This window comes from Salmo salar, chromosome 01 (assembly GCF_965601325.2).
Source record: "Salmo salar chromosome 01, fSalSal1, whole genome shotgun sequence".
In the NCBI taxonomy this organism is placed as follows: domain Eukaryota; kingdom Metazoa; phylum Chordata; class Actinopteri; order Salmoniformes; family Salmonidae; genus Salmo; species Salmo salar.
Window position 1 is genome coordinate 108,896,775 of NC_138291.1, and position 15,726 is coordinate 108,912,500.

The 15,726-nt window shown below is 43.2% G+C and overlaps 1 protein-coding gene across 4 annotated transcripts in view; it reads left to right on the top strand.

Moving 5' to 3' along the window:
* Positions 1-15,726, top strand: part of LOC145850174 (homeobox protein Meis1) — a 187,139-nt gene that overhangs the window by 24,350 nt on the left and 147,063 nt on the right. The gene's annotated exons all lie outside the window — the stretch shown is intronic.

Sequence of the window (15,726 nt, forward strand, 5' to 3'; positions counted from 1 at the left end):
TGGGGTTCATTGTGCCCTGCATCCTGAAGTGGGGTTCATTGTGCCCTGCATCCTGAAGTGGGGTTCATTGTGCCCTACATCCTGAAGTGGGGTTCATTGTGCCCTGCATCCTGAAGTGGGGTTCATTGTGCCCTGCATCCTGAAGTGGGGTTCATTGTGCCCTGCATCCTGAAGTGGGGTTCATTGTGCCCTACATCCTGAAGTAGGGTTCATTGTGCCCTGCATCCTGAAGTGGGGTTCATTGTGCCCTACATCCTGAAGTGGGGTTCATTGTGCCCTGCATCCTGAAGTGGGGTTCATTGTGCCCTCCATCCTGAAGTGGGGTTCATTGTGCCCTGCATCCTGAAGTGGGGTTCATTGTGCCCTGCATCCTGAAGTGGGGTTCATTGTGCCCTGCATCCTGAAGTGGGGTTCATTGTGCCCTGCATCCTGAAGTGGGGTTCATTGTGCCCTGCATCCTGAAGTGGGGTTCATTGTGCCCTGCATCCTGAAGTGGGGTTCATTGTGCCCTGCATCCTGAAGTGGGGTTCATTGTGCCCTGCATCCTGAAGTGGGGTTCATTGTGCCCTGCATCCTGAAGTGGGGTTCATTGTGCCCTGCATCCTGAAGTGGGGTTCATTGTGCCCTCCATCCTGAAGTGGGGTTCATTGTGCCCTCGATCCTGAAGTGGGGTTCATTGTGCCCTACATCCTGAAGTGGGGTTCATTGTGCCCTGCATCCTGAAGTGGGGTTCATTGTGCCCTGCATCCTGAAGTGGGGTTCATTGTGCCCTACATCCTGAAGTGGGGTTCATTGTGCCCTGCATCCTGAAGTGGGGTTCATTGTGCCCTGCATCCTGAAGTGGGGTTCATTGTGCCCTACATCCTGAAGTGGGGTTCATTGTGCCCTGCATCCTGAAGTGGGGTTCATTGTGCCCTGCATCCTGAAGTGGGGTTCATTGTGCCCTGCATCCTGAAGTGGGGTTCATTGTGCCCTGCATCCTGAAGTGGGGTTCATTGTGCCCTGCATCCTGAAGTGGGGTTCATTGTGCCCTGCATCCTGAAGTGGGGTTCATTGTGCCCTACATCCTGAAGTGGGGTTCATTGTGCCCTGCATCCTGAAGTGGGGTTCATTGTGCCCTGCATCCTGAAGTGGGTTCATTGAAATGACCCTTGTTTTTTGCCCTCCTTTTTCTTTATCCGTTTGTGTTTTTTATTGAGTGGAGTGGTTCTGAAATGATTGAAAAGGAACATGCTCATTGTTCATATTGTTTGGAATGGGTTGAAGAGCGCTTTGAGGCAGTGTATGCAAATTCTGATAGCTTATGGAATTTGATTTAGATACGTTTTGTGAGTGTATACATAAATACAACCCTGAAGGTTAAGAAAAATACTGTCATCAGAAGTAAGACAAACACATTGTATTAACTTGTATTTATTCAGGCTAGCCCAATTGGGACCAGAGTCTCATTCCCAATACTGCCCTGAGTACAAACATTTTCTCACAAACAGGAAGTACAATTAAAATTCCAAATTAAACAAGAAGAAGAATAATAATTACTTCAAAACCACAACCTCAACACCACAACCTCAACATCACAACCTCAACACCACAACCACAACATCACAACCTCAACACCACAACCTCAACACCACAACCCCAACACCACAACCTCAACATCACAACCTCAACACCACAACCACAACACCACAACCTCAACACCACAACCACAACACCACAACCTCAACACCACAACCTCAACACCACAACCTCAACACCACAACCACAACCACAACACCACAACCTCAACACCACAACCTCAACACCACAACCTCAACACCACAACCTCAACACCACAACCTCAACATCACAACCTCAACACCACAACCTCAACACCACAACCACAACACCACAACCACAACCACAACACCACAACCTCAACACCACAACCTCAACACCACAACCTCAACACCACAACCACAACCACAACACCACCACCTCAACACCACAACCACAACACCACACCCTCAACACCACAACCTCAACACCACAACCTCAACACCACAACCACAACACCACCACCTCAACACCACAACCACAACACCACACCCTCAACACCACAACCTCAACACCACAACCTCAACACCACAACACCACAACCACAACACCACAACCTCAACAAATAAACCACTACAATCAATGGAAACAACTTCCATACTCAATGAATTTATTCAACACCAGAGTCATAAACTGTCCTAGCGGCACCAGGGAATCAAGATGCAAGGAATTTTCTAGGTTATTCCAACAATGGGGTGGCACTAAAACTAAAGGAGGATTTACCTAAATTGGTGGAGACCAGAGGGACCTCAAGAGTTAACCAATCCTGCGAGCGGGTTTGGTTGCTCATTCTCTTATAGGTTAGCAGCAAAGTTAAGTTAGTGACCTGTGGGACTTTAATGAGGACCAGTTCATTAAAGTCCCACTGCCCCCTGTATCAACAGGAAGCAGTAATGAGTATTAAAGACTGTTGCCTGTGAAAAGCATGTATATCGTGTTTGAGGCTTCTCTCCATGGACAGTCGTCAGTGTTTGGCTAGAGAGCTACCAGCCACAGTAATACACGACCATCTTTCCTCCACAATAAAGCCAATGTTTGTATTAGGCTATCATAGTATCTTCTCTGGCTTCTCCACCACAGGGCCTTGTTTCCAGGTGCCTTCCACCCAGCTGTGTTTCTGTATGTCTTTTGTGTGTGTGTGTTTGTGTGTGTGTCTGTTTGTGTGCGTGTCTGTTTGTGTGTGTTTTTTGTGTGTGTGTGTCTTTTGTGTGTGTTTGTGTGTGTGTGTGTGAGAGACCTAGCAGTGTTAGTTTAGGTTACTCCCGTGGTTATCTGGCTGACCCCTAGTGACCCCTTGGGCATGCTGTGACTCAATGGAAAGCCTGACCAGTGACCACTGGGTCACACACACACACACACACACACACACACACACACACACACACACACACACACACACACACACACACACACACACACACACACACGACACACACACACACAGACAGACACACAGACACACACACACACACACACACACACACACAGACACACAGACACACACACACACACACACCGCTCTGAGGGAGCGCTAGTAGTTCTGTAATCATCATGTTGCTCACTATAGCTAATCTATATCTGCTGCTGTCCATTCAGTATGGATCAAAATACACAGGGCCAACACTCTCCATCTGTCTCTCTCTCTCTCTCTCTCTCTCTCTCTCTCTCTCTCTCTCTCTCTCTCTGTCCCCCCCCTTCTCTGTCTATTTCCCTCTGTAAGCGACAATCTCCCCTGTTCTTCAAAACAAACTTTGGATTATTCCGCTGATTGTCAGTAATAGCTGGGCTTTGTAGTTGAAAAGAGGGGCTTTGACCCCCCCCCCCCGCCTAGTCCTTTCCATTAGAAGTGAATGTGGTGCTGCTGTGGACGATTCAACAAGTGATACAAAGAGTTGACCACGTGACCTGTGTGGTGTTCTTGTCCTCTTTATATAGCTGGAATATCAAGTAGGGTGTGATTCCACGAAGGAATCAGAAACAGAGGCATAGGCCCCACTTCAAACAATATCTCAATGACTATAGAAAGGACTTTTTTACTTGCATTTGGATTTTTATTTTACTTGCATTTGCTGTCAAAGACTACCTATAAGATAGATTGTTTAGTGTTGTAATCGTTGCTGTCTTAAGTAATTATATTGTAGTAAATAGCAACCATAATCTAGCGGTTTCTGTTATCTTGTAAGTCTTCAATTACTTCCTTGAAGTTCTTTTTTCTTCTTCTGGCTGCTGTCCCTCTCTCTGGAGCCTAGTGGTTTGTTGAGCTAAACCAACAATAAACTGGCTTAACACATGTGTACTCAGTTAATGGAAAGTACCTTTCCTTCTCAACCCCCCCCCCCCCCCCCCCCCCCATGGGTCTCTCACAATAGGTCTGTGACTAACTCAGGTCTCCAAGGGATTCAATAAGAGCATCTCACTGGATAGCAGGGTCCAGTTCATTAGGCACCACGCGGAGGGATTATCAGGACTGGTCCAATAAGAAACACTCATTTTTCAATTTTCTGTTGCAAAATGTTTCTCAGATGTTTTCCGTTGTGTTTACTAATGAACCCAGTTAAGCTGATGGACGACACCAAACATATTATTACCTGTCAACTATTTTGTGGCTTCTTCACTTCTTCACTTGTAATGCTACGGGATTACACAAAGAAAAAACACCTTTGTTTTGGGACTGGATTTGGAGGAGCCCTTGAGCTGGTGTTGTTTTTTGGTTCAGTCTTATGACAAGGTAAACAAAAACACTTTGTTGCCGATGCCAAAGATCCATTTACGGACCTTGATCCATTTTCTGAAGCCGCCTGCATCGAAGCAAATACACGGCTAATGTAAAAGCTGGTAATTAAGTCAAACATGTAATTAGGCCTATCCTTGATTGGCTTATATGGTTAGCTCACCAGTTTGAGAAGGCAGCAGAATATACCTGTAGGCTATTGCACAAAGATTATACTTTGCTTGCTCAAGAGACCAAAACCAGTTAGATTCCTTCCACACACGCATGCATGCACACACAAAGAGAAGGAGATGAGAGGAGAGGACGGGGGAAGGGAAGGGGGATGGGGACGAGAAGGAAGGAGAGGGGACGAGAGGAGAGGAGGAGAGGAGCAGAGGAGAGGGAAGGAGAAGGGAGAGGGAGAGGAGAGGAGAGAAGAAGAGGAGAGGGAAGGAGAGGAGAGGAGGAGAGGAGAGGAGAGGAGAGGAGAGAAGAAGAGGAGGGAAGGAGAGGAGAAGAGGAGAGAGAAGAAGATGAGAGGGAAGGAGAGGAGAGGAGAGGAGAGGAGAGAAGAAGAGGAGAGGAGGAGAGGAGAGGGAAAGATTGGAGAGGAGTCGGTTGGTAAGTCAGTAACTTGACAGGTTATCATACTGTCCTTCACATCAAACTACCATTTACAATGGGCACTCTTTAACCTACCCTCTCTCTCTCTCTCTCTCTCTCTCTCTCTCTCTCTCTCTCTCTCTCTCTCTCTCTCTCTCTCTCTCTCTCTCTATCACTCTACCCATCAAAAGTCAGTTCAGGTGGATCAGAGATTGCATCATTCAGGGTGTTGCTTTGGAATGCTGGGAGACTCAACTAGCAGTCATTCTCTCGTGACACATGGCATTCCTTTAGATGCAAACATTTTTCTTTTTGGTATGTGTACCGAATGGCGTCTTATTCCCCATGTAGTGCACTACTTTTAACCAGAGCCCTATGTAGTGCCCTACTTTTAACCAGAGCCCTATGTAGTACACTACTTTTAACCAGAGCCCTATGTAAGTGCACTACTTTTAACCAGAGCCCTATGTAATACACTACTTTTAACCAGAGCCCTATGTAGTACACTACTTTTAACCAGAGCCCTATGTAATACACTACTTTTAACCAGAGCCCTATGTAGTACACTTCTTTAAAGCAGAGCCCTATGTAAGTGCACTAATTTTAACCAGAGCCCTATGTAGTACACTACTTTTAACCAGAGCCCTATGTAATACACTACTTTTAACCAGAGCCCTATGTAGTACACTACTTTTAACCAGAGCCCTACGTAATACACTACTTTTAACCAGAGCCCTATGTAGTACACTACTTTAAAGCAGAGCCCAATGTAAGTGCACTAATTTTAACCAGAGCCCTATGTAGTACACTACTTTTAACCAGAGCCCTATGTAGTACACGACTTTTAACCAGAGCCCTATGTAAGTGCACTAATTTTAACCAGAGCCCTATATAGTGCACTACTTTTAACCAGAGCCTTATGTAGTACATTACTTTTAACCAGGGCCCTATGTAGTACACTACTTTTAACCAGAGCCCTATGGGCTGGATGTAAGGTCAACAATAGAGTTAACACAATAACAAACAAAGCAAAACACACTGACTGAAGCATTGTGGGGGATGGATGGAGGATCCCAACTGTCATCTTTGATTCAGGTGTATCAGTGGGTCAGAGAGTTATTTAGTTATTCAGTGGGTCAGAGAGTTATTTAGTTATTCAGTGGGTCAGAGAGTTATTTAGTTATTCAGTAGGTCAGAGAGTTATTTAGTTATTCAGTAGGTCAGAGAGTTATTTAGTTATTCAGTGGGTCAGAGAGTTATTTAGTTATTCAGTTATTCAGTCAGAGAGTTATTTAGTTATTCAGTTATTCAGAGAGTTATTTAGTTATTCAGTGGGTTAGAGAGTTTTTTAGTTATTCAGTGGGTCAGAGAGTTATTTAGTTATTCAGTGGGTCAGAGAGTTATTTAGTTATTCAGTAGGTCAGAGAGTTATTTAGTTATTCAGTGGGTAAGAGAGTTATTTAGTTATTCAGTGGGTAAGAGAGTTATTTAGTTATTCAGTGGGTCAGAGAGTTATTTAGTTATTCAGTGGGTCAGATAGTTATATAGTTATTCAGTAGGTCAGAGAGTTATTTAGTTATTCAGTGGGTAAGAGAGTTATTTAGTTATTCAGTGGGTCAGAGAGTTATTTAGTTATTCAGTGGGTCAGATAGTTATATAGTTATTCAGTAGGTCAGAGAGTTATTTAGTTATTCAGTGGGTCAGAGAGTTATTTAGTTATTCAGTGGGTCAGAGAGTTATTTAGTTATTCAGTGGGTCAGAGAGTTATTCAGTGGGTCAGATAGTTATTTAGTTATTCAGTGTGTCAGAGAGTTATTTAGTTATTCAGTGTGTCAGAGAGTTATTTAGTTATTTAGTGGGTCAGAGAGTTATTTAGTTATTCAGTGGGTCAGAGAGTTATTTAGTTATTCAGTGGGTCAGAGTTATTTAGTTATTCAGTGGGTCAGAGAGTTATTTAGTTATTCAGTGGGTCAGAGAGTTATTTAGTTATTCAGTGGCTAGAAAGTTATTTAGTTATTCCGGGGGTCAGAGAGTTATTTAGTTATTCAGGGGGTCAGAGAGTTATTTAGTTATTCAGTAGGTCAGAGAGTTATTTAGTTATTCAGTGGGTCAGAGAGTTATTTAGTTATTCAGTGGGTCAGAGGGTTATTTAGTTATTCAGTAGGTCAGAGGGTTATTTAGTTATTCAGTGGGTCAGAGGGTTATTTAGTTATTCAGTGGGTCAGAGAGTTATTTAGTTATTCAGTGGGTCAGAGAGTTATTTAGTTATTCAGTGGGTCAGAGAGTTATTTAGTTATTCAGTGGGTCAGAGAGTTATTTAGTTATTCAGTGGGTCAGATAGTTATATAGTTATTCAGTAGGTCAGAGAGTTATTTAGTTATTCAGTTATTTAGAGAGTTATTTAGTTATTCAGTGGGTTAGAGAGTTATTTAGTTATTCAGTGGGTCAGAGAGTTATTTAGTTATTCAGTTATTCAGTCAGAGTTATTTAGTTATTCAGTGGGTCAGAGAGTTATTTAGTTATTTGTGTGTGTTATTCACATGATTATCTCAGACAGTAACATGTGTGGTATGAATGTAAATATACACATCATCATGGAAAATGTTTTCTCGAGACAAGGGGCAAAACAGGACAGACAAGCCTCCACCATTTTCTTTATTATTGTAAATTATTTGGTAACCCCAATATTTCTTGCATGAGCGCTTGTTTAATAAGAGGCATGCTGGCGGTCTCTCTCTCTGTGAGAAAGGCAAGCTCTCTCTGAGTCTAAGACCTGGCACAATGAAAGTGCGTTGAATTGGAATGCCAAATCTGAATTTCCAGCAGGGAAAATCTTTTCATGGCGAATTAAGTCATGGCGGTGGAGAAAAAATTGTAATGAAGAAAGGTATGTATAGATCCCAAACAGTTCTCCCTCCCTAGGCTGGGCACACAGCAGCGACACCACAGAGTTCTCCCTCCCTAGGCTGGGCACACAGCAGAGACACCACAGAGTTCTCCCTCCCTAGGCTGGGCACACAGCAGCGACACCACAGAGTTCTCCCTCCCTAGGCTGGGCACACAGCAGCGACACCACAGAGTTCTCCCTCCCTTGCCTGCTCAGCAAGGAAGAAGCCACTGCTCCAAAACCGCCATAAAAAAGTCAGACTACGGTTTGCAACTGCACATGGGGACAAAGATCGTACTTTTTAGAGAAATGTCCTCTGGTCTGATGAAACAAAAATAGAACTGTTTGGTCATAATGACCATCATTATGATTGGAGGAAAAAGGGGGAGGCTTGCAAGCCGAGGAACACCATCCCAACCGCGAAGCACGGGGATGGCAGCATCACGTTGTGGGGGTGCTATGCTGCAGGAGGGACTGGTGCACTTCACAAAATAGATGGCATCATGAGGAAGGACGATTATGTGGATATATTGAAGCAACATCTCAAGACATCAGTCAGGAAGTTAAAGCTTGGTCACAAATGGGTCTGTTTGGCAGGGATTGTGTTTGATAGGGAATGTGTTTGATAGGGAATGTGTTTGATAGGGAATGTGTTTGGCAGGGAATGTGTTTGGTAGGGAATGTGTTTGGTAGGGAATGTGTTTGGTAGGGAATGTTTGGTAGGGAATGTGTTTGGCAGGGAATGTGTTTGGCAGGGAATGTGTTTGGTAGGGAATGTGTTTGGTAGGGAATGTTTGGTAGGGAATGTGTTTGGTAGGGAATGTTTGGTAGGGAATGTGTTTGGCAGGGAATGTGTTTGGCAGGGAATGTGTTTGGTAGGGAATGTGTTTGGTAGGGAATGTTTGGTAGGGAATGTGTTTGGTAGGGAATGTTTGGTAGGGAATGTGTTTGGTAGGGAATGTGTTTGGTAGGGAATGTTTGTTAGGGAATGTGTTTGGTAGGGAATGTGTTTGGCAGGGAATGTGTTTGGTAGGGAATGTGTTTGGTAGGGAATGTTTGGTAGGGAATGTGTTTGGTAGGGAATGTGTTTGGAGGTTGTGGGATAACTGAGTTTGTGTGTGGTGTGTGTGTGTGTGTGTGTGTGTGTGTGTGTGTGTGTGTGTGTGTGTGTGTGTGTGTGTGTGTGTGTGTGCGTGTGTGTGAGATCAATGGTTTTGGCAATGTGTGCGTTATTTGTTTGCTGGATAACGGTGTGTAACTGTTTGTGTTTGTGTGTAATTGTATGCGTCTTGGCTGCAATCCGAACGCTGTGTATTAATTGTGTGTTGTGATGTCAGTAGTGAACCTCACTGTGCTGTTTTGGCCCAGGCTTGTCAACCCAGCGTTATTGGTGTGTGTGTGTGTGTGTGTGTCTGTGTGTGTGTGTGTGTGTGTGTGTGTGTGTGTGTGTGTGTGTGTGTGTGTGTGCGTGCTGTTCTGTCCTAGACCAGGCTAGTCGGCCCAGTGTTTTGTTATAAATAGCCTCCACCATGGTCCCCGTGGAGATGCCACCAGTCCCAGTCTAGACCCCGCCCCCTTTCCTAGGGGGCGGTGCTTCAACCTCCTACCTCCCATCTCCCACAAGGCAATCTGCTCTCTCTCTTTTGTTCAATAACAATTAATGCAATAGTTTGCCATTTCCACCCCTATTGTAAATATATTTTCAAGTGGGATTTGTTGGTGAATGTCAAAACACAACATGGGTTTAGTTATGTTTAGTTATGTTTAGTTATGTTTAGTTATGTTTAGTTATGTTTAGTTATGTTTAGTTATGTTTAGTTATGTTTAGTTATGTTTAGTTAGGTTTAGTTATGTTTAGTTATGTTTAGTTATGTTTAGTTAGGTTTAGTTATGTTTAGTTATGTTTAGTTATGTTTAGTTATGTTTAGTTATGTTTAGTTAGGTTTAGTTATGTTTAGTTATGTTTAGTTATGTTTAGTTATGTTTAGTTATGTTTAGTTTAGTTTAGTTATGTTTAGTTATGTTTAGTTATGTTTAGTTATGTTTTGTTATGTTTATTTATGTTTAGTTTAGTTTAGTTATGTTTAGTTTATGTTTAGTTATGTTTAGTTATGTTTAGTTATGTTTTGTTATGTTTATTTATGTTTAGTTTAGTTTAGTTATGTTTAGTTATGTTTTGTTATGTTTCGTTATGTTTAGTTATGTTTAGTTTAGTTTAGTTATGTTTAGTTATGTTTAGTTATGTTTAGTTAGGTTTAGTTAGGTTTAGTTAGGTTTAGTTTAGTTATGTTTAGTTTAGTTATGTTTAGTTATGTTTAGTTATGTTTAGTTTAGTTATGTTTAGTTATGTTTAGTTATGTTTTGTTATGTTTAGTTATGTTTAGTTATGTTTTGTTATGTTTAGTTATGTTTTGTTATGTTTTGTTATGTTTAGTTATGTTTAGTTATGTTTAATTTAGTTATGTTTAGTTATGTTTAGTTATGTTTAGTTATGTTTAGTTTAGTTATGTTTAGTTATGTTTAGTTATGTTTTGTTATGTTTAGTTATGTTTAGTTATGTTTAGTTTAGTTATGTTTAGTTATGTTTAGTTATGTTTAGTTTAGTTATGTTTAGTTATGTTTAGTTATGTTTAGTTTAGTTATGTTTAGTTATGTTTAGTTTAGTTATGTTTAGTTATGTTTAGTTATGTTTAGTTTAGTTATGTTTAGTTATGTTTAGTTATGTTTAGTTTAGTTATGTTTAGTTATGTTTTGTTATGTTTAGTTTAGTTATGTTTAGTTATGTTTAGTTATGTTTAGTTTAGTTATGTTTAGTTATGTTATGTTTTGTTATGTTTTGTTATGTTTTGTTATGTTTAGTTATGTTTAGTTATGTTTAGTTATGTTTAGTTATGTTTAGTTTAGTTATGTTTAGTTATGTTTAGTTATGTTTTGTTATGTTTAGTTAGGTTTCGTTATGTTTAGTTATGTTTTGTTATGTTTTGTTATGTTTAGTTAGGTTTCGTTATGTTTAGTTATGTTTAGTTATGTTTAGTTATGTTTAGTTATGTTTAGTTTAGTTATGTTTAGTTATGTTTAGTTTAGTTATGTTTAGTTATGTTTAGTTATGTTTAGTTATGTTTTGTTATGTTTTGTTATGTTTAGTTATGTTTAGTTATGTTTAGTTATGTTTAGTTATGTTTAGTTATGTTTAGTTTAGTTATGTTTAGTTATGTTTAGTTTAGTTATGTTTAGTTATGTTTAGTTATGTTTTGTTATGTTTTGTTATGTTTAGTTATGTTTAGTTTAGTTATGTTTAGTTATGTTTAGTTATGTTTTGTTATGTTTTGTTATGTTTAGTTAGGTTTAGTTATGTTTTGTTATGTTTAGTTATGTTTAGTTATGTTTAGTTATGTTTAGTTATGTTTTGGTGCTTGGCATTCTGAGTCCCTGGGGTGTTGTAGTGTTCATTTATCCTCTGCTGAGTTCTGAATAAACAAGTGTTCTCTCTATTTTATAAAGCACCAAGCCGTATGTCATAGAGAGGGAGAGGAAGGGAGAGAGACAGAGAGAGGGAGAAAGAGACAGAGGTAGGGAGAGAGGGAGACAGAGGTAGGGAGAGAGAGAGAGGTAGGGAGAGAGGGGTAGAGAGAGGGAGAGAGAGAGAGGGAGAGGGATAGTTAGGTAGAGAGAGATGGGGGGTGAGAGAGGGGGAGAGTAGATCGAGAGAGAGGGAGAGAGTGAGCAAGAGAGAGAGAGAGAGAGAGAGGGAGAGGGATAGGTAGGTAGGGAGAGAGAGAGAGAGAGAGAGGGGAGAGAGGGGGGAGAGAGGGGGAGAGTAAAGCGAGAGAGAGAGTAGAGCGAGAGAGAGAGGGGTTAGAGAGGGGGAGAGTAGAGCGAGAGAGAGAGAGGGGTGAGAGAGGGGTGAGAGAGGGGGAGAGTAGAGCGAGAGAGAGAGAGAGAGAGAGAGGGGTGAGAGAGGGGGAGAGTAGAGTGAGAGCGAGAGAGAGAGAGGGAGAGGGATAGGTAGAGAGAGAGAGATGGGGGTGAGAGAGGGGGAGAGTAGAGCGAGAGAGAGGGAGAGAGTGAGCGAGAGAGGGAGAGAGAGAGAGGGAGAGAGAGGGATAGGTAGGTAGGGAGAGAGAGAGAGACAGAGAGTGGGGGAGAGAGGGGGAGAGTAAAGCGAGAGAGAGAGTAGAGCGAGAGAGAGAGGGGTTAGAGAGGGGAGAGTAGAGCGAGAGAGAGAGAGTGGTGAGAGAGGGGGAGAGAAGAGTGAGAGAGAGAGGGGTGAGAGAGGGGGAGAGTAGAGTGAGAGAGAGAGAGGGGTGAGAGAGGGGGAGAGTAGAGTGAGAGAGAGTAGAGTGAGAGAGAGAGAGGGGTGAGAGAGGGGGAGAGTAGAGTGTGAGAGAGAGAGAGAGCTGGTGAATGCTCTGGTTTGCTGGGTTTTAACCGTTTGCACTCCGAGCATGTGTTTCAGATTACGAATGCTCTCTCTTCTCTCTCACACAGCATTCTGGGATGTGGGATCATAATCTACTCTCTCTCTCTCTCTCTCTCTCTCTCTCTCTCTCTCTCTCTCTCTCTCTCTCTCTCTTCTTTCTCTCTATAGTAGTATATTTACAATGGCTGGCACGGGAAGACTAGGGTGTTCCCGTGTGGCTCAGTTGGTAGAGCATGGTGTTTGCAATGCCAGGGTTGTGGGTTTGATTCCCACGGGGGACCAGTACGGAGAAAAAATGTATGAAATGTATGCGTTCACTACTGTAAGTCGCTCTGGATAAGAGCGTCTGCTAAATGACTAAAATGTAAAATGTAAGACAGAGAGGTGTGGAGACCAGGAGAAAGACAGCGAGGTGGGGAGACCAGGAGAAAGACAGAGAGGTGGAGAGACCAGGAGAAAGACAGAGAGGTGGGGAGACCAGGAGAAAGACAGAGAGGTGGGGAGACCAGGAGAAAGACAGAGAGGTGGAGAGACCAGGAGAAAGACAGAGAGGTGGGGAGACCAGGAGAAAGACAGAGAGGTGGGGAGACCAGGAGAAAGACAGAGAGGTGGGGAGACCAGGAGAAACGCAGAGAGGTGGGGAGACCAGGAGAAAGACAGAGAGGTGGAGAGACCAGGAGAGACCAGGAGAAAGACAGAGAGGTGGAGAGACCAGGAGAAAGACAGAGAGGTGGAGAGACCAGGAGAAAGACAGAGAGGTGGGGAGACCAGGAGAAAGACAGAGAGTTGGGGAGACCAGGAGAAAGACAGAGAGGTGGGGAGACCAGGAGAAAGACAGAGAGGTGGGGAGACCAGGAGAAAGACAGAGAGGTGGAGAGACCAGGAGAAAGACAGAGAGGTGGGGAGACCAGGAGAAAGACAGAGAGGTGGAGAGACCAGGAGAGACCAGGAGAAAGACAGAGAGGTGGGGAGACCAGGAGAAAGACAGAGAGTTGGGGAGACCAGGAGAAAGACAGAGAGGTGGGGAGACCAGGAGAAAGACAGAGAGGTGGGGAGACCAGGAGAAAGACAGAGAGGTGGAGAGACCAGGAGAAAGACAGAGAGGTGGGGAGACCAGGAGAAAACATCTAGATTTAAATATATACAGTAAACACATATAGATTTAAATATCTACAGTAACAACATATATATTTAAATATATACAGTACCAACATCTAGAATTAAATATCTACAGTAAACACATCTGGAATTAAATATCTACAGTAAACACATCTAGAATTAAATATCTACAGTACCAACATGTACATTTCATACACCAAAGGAGAAGTTCAGACAAACATCCCACAGACAGAGATACACAGATGCGTGTAGAGACGCTCGCATGTAAACAACACACACCGTCTGATGACACACTATGGTTCCTTTTTCCTTTCTCTCTCTCTCTGTGTGTGTGTGTGTGTGTGTGTGTGTGTGTGTGTGTGTGTGTGTGCAGGACTAATGTTGCTTTTCGGAGGCACAGGGAGATAAGAGGTGACATCTGTTTTGGGTTCTATTGTACACTGGGTCTTCTCGCCATGGGGACGGTTTCTGTGTGTGAGTGTCTGTGTGTGAGTGTGTGTGTGAGTGTGTGTGTGAGTGTGTGTGACGCCTGTTCTGAGTACCTTTATCCTCCTGTCTCCTCCACTTGTTTCCGACTGTCCAGCAGGACACAGCTGACACACAGATACAAACACAGATACAGATACAGATACAGACACACACACACACACACACACACACACACACACACACACACACACACTCACACACACACACACACACACACACACACACACACACACACACACACACACACACACACACACACACACACACACACACACACACACACACACACACACACACACACACACACACACACACATTCACACATACAGGTATAAAACATGTCTCCTGGGTAACTCTCTACCTCTCTCTGTCTCTCTCTCGTCATCTCTCTCTCGTCATCTCTCTCTCGTCATCTCTCTCTGTAGTACGAGGTGAACAGAAGTTGTTTTATCACAGAAATGAATTGTGAGCTAGTGACTAAGAGGGTTGCTTTCTTTTCCTCATCTGTTGCATAGTTGGACTATGACATTTCTCTCTCTGGTAATATGTTACTTTATATTTTTTTCTTCTCTCTCTGTCTCTCTCTCTCGCTGTCTCTCTCTCGCTGTCTCTGTCTCTCTCTCTCTGTCTCTCTCGCTGTCTCTCTCTCTCGCTGTCTCTCTCTCGCTGTCTCTCTCTCTCTCTCTGTCTCTCTGTCTCTCTCCCTGTCTCTCTTGCTCTCTTTCGCTGTCTCTCTCTCGCTGTCTCTCTCTCGCTGTCTCTCTCTCTCTCTCTGTCTCTCTGTCTCTCTCCCTGTCTCTCTTGCTCTCTTTTGCTGTCTCTCTCTCGCTGCCTCTCTCTCTCTCTCTGTCTCTCTCTCCCTGTCTCTCTCGCTCTCTTTCGCTGTCTCTCTCGCTGTCTCTCTCTCGCTGTCTCTCTCTCTCGCTGTCTCTCTCTCTCGCTGTCTCTCTCTCACTGTCTCTCTCTCTCTAGCTGTCTCTCTCTCTCTCTCTCTCTCTCTCTCTCTCTCTCTCTCTCTCTCTCTCTCTCTCTCTCTCTCTCTCTATCTCTCTCTCTGTCTCTCTCTCTCTCTCTTTCTCTCTGGGGGTCTGGTGTGCTAGGATGACATCACTTGTAGGCTCTGGCTTGGTTCTTGGCTTGTAGCTGTCTTGTATTTTGAAGTCTGACTGGTTTCAGCAACATGTAGGCAGTGATGGCATATAATGGGCAAACTAAAATAGTGTGTATGCCGTGTAGACTGTCCTGTAGACTGTCCTGTCGACTGGCATATAGACTGTCCTGTAGACTGGCATATAGACTGTCCTGTAGACTGTCCTGTAGACTGTCCTGTCGACTGGCATATAGACTGTCCTGTAGACTGGCATATAGACTGTCCTGTAGACTGGCATATAGACTGTCCTGTAGACTGGCATATAGACTGGCATATATACTATCCTGTAGACTGTCTTGTAGACTATCCTGTAGACTGGCATATATACTGTCGTATAGACAATCCTGTAGACGGGCATATAGACTGTCATGTAGACAGTCCTGTAGACTGGCTAATAGACTGTCCTGTAGACTGGCATATATACTGTCCTATAGACAATCCTGTAGACTGGCATATATACTGTCCTGTAGACAGTCCTGGCATATAGACTATCCTTTAGACTGTCTTGTAGACTGTCCTGTAGACTGGCATATATACTGTCCTATAGACAATCCTGTAGACTGGCATAGACTATCCGGTAGACAGTCCCGAAGACTGGCATGTAGAATGTCCTGTAAACAGTCCTGGAGACTGGCATATATACTGTCCTATAGACAATCCTGTAGACTGTCCTGTAGACTGTCCTGTAGACTTAGAGACTTCTAGACTACCCTGTAGTGTAACTGTCCTCTCCTTTTCTCTTCTCACAGACT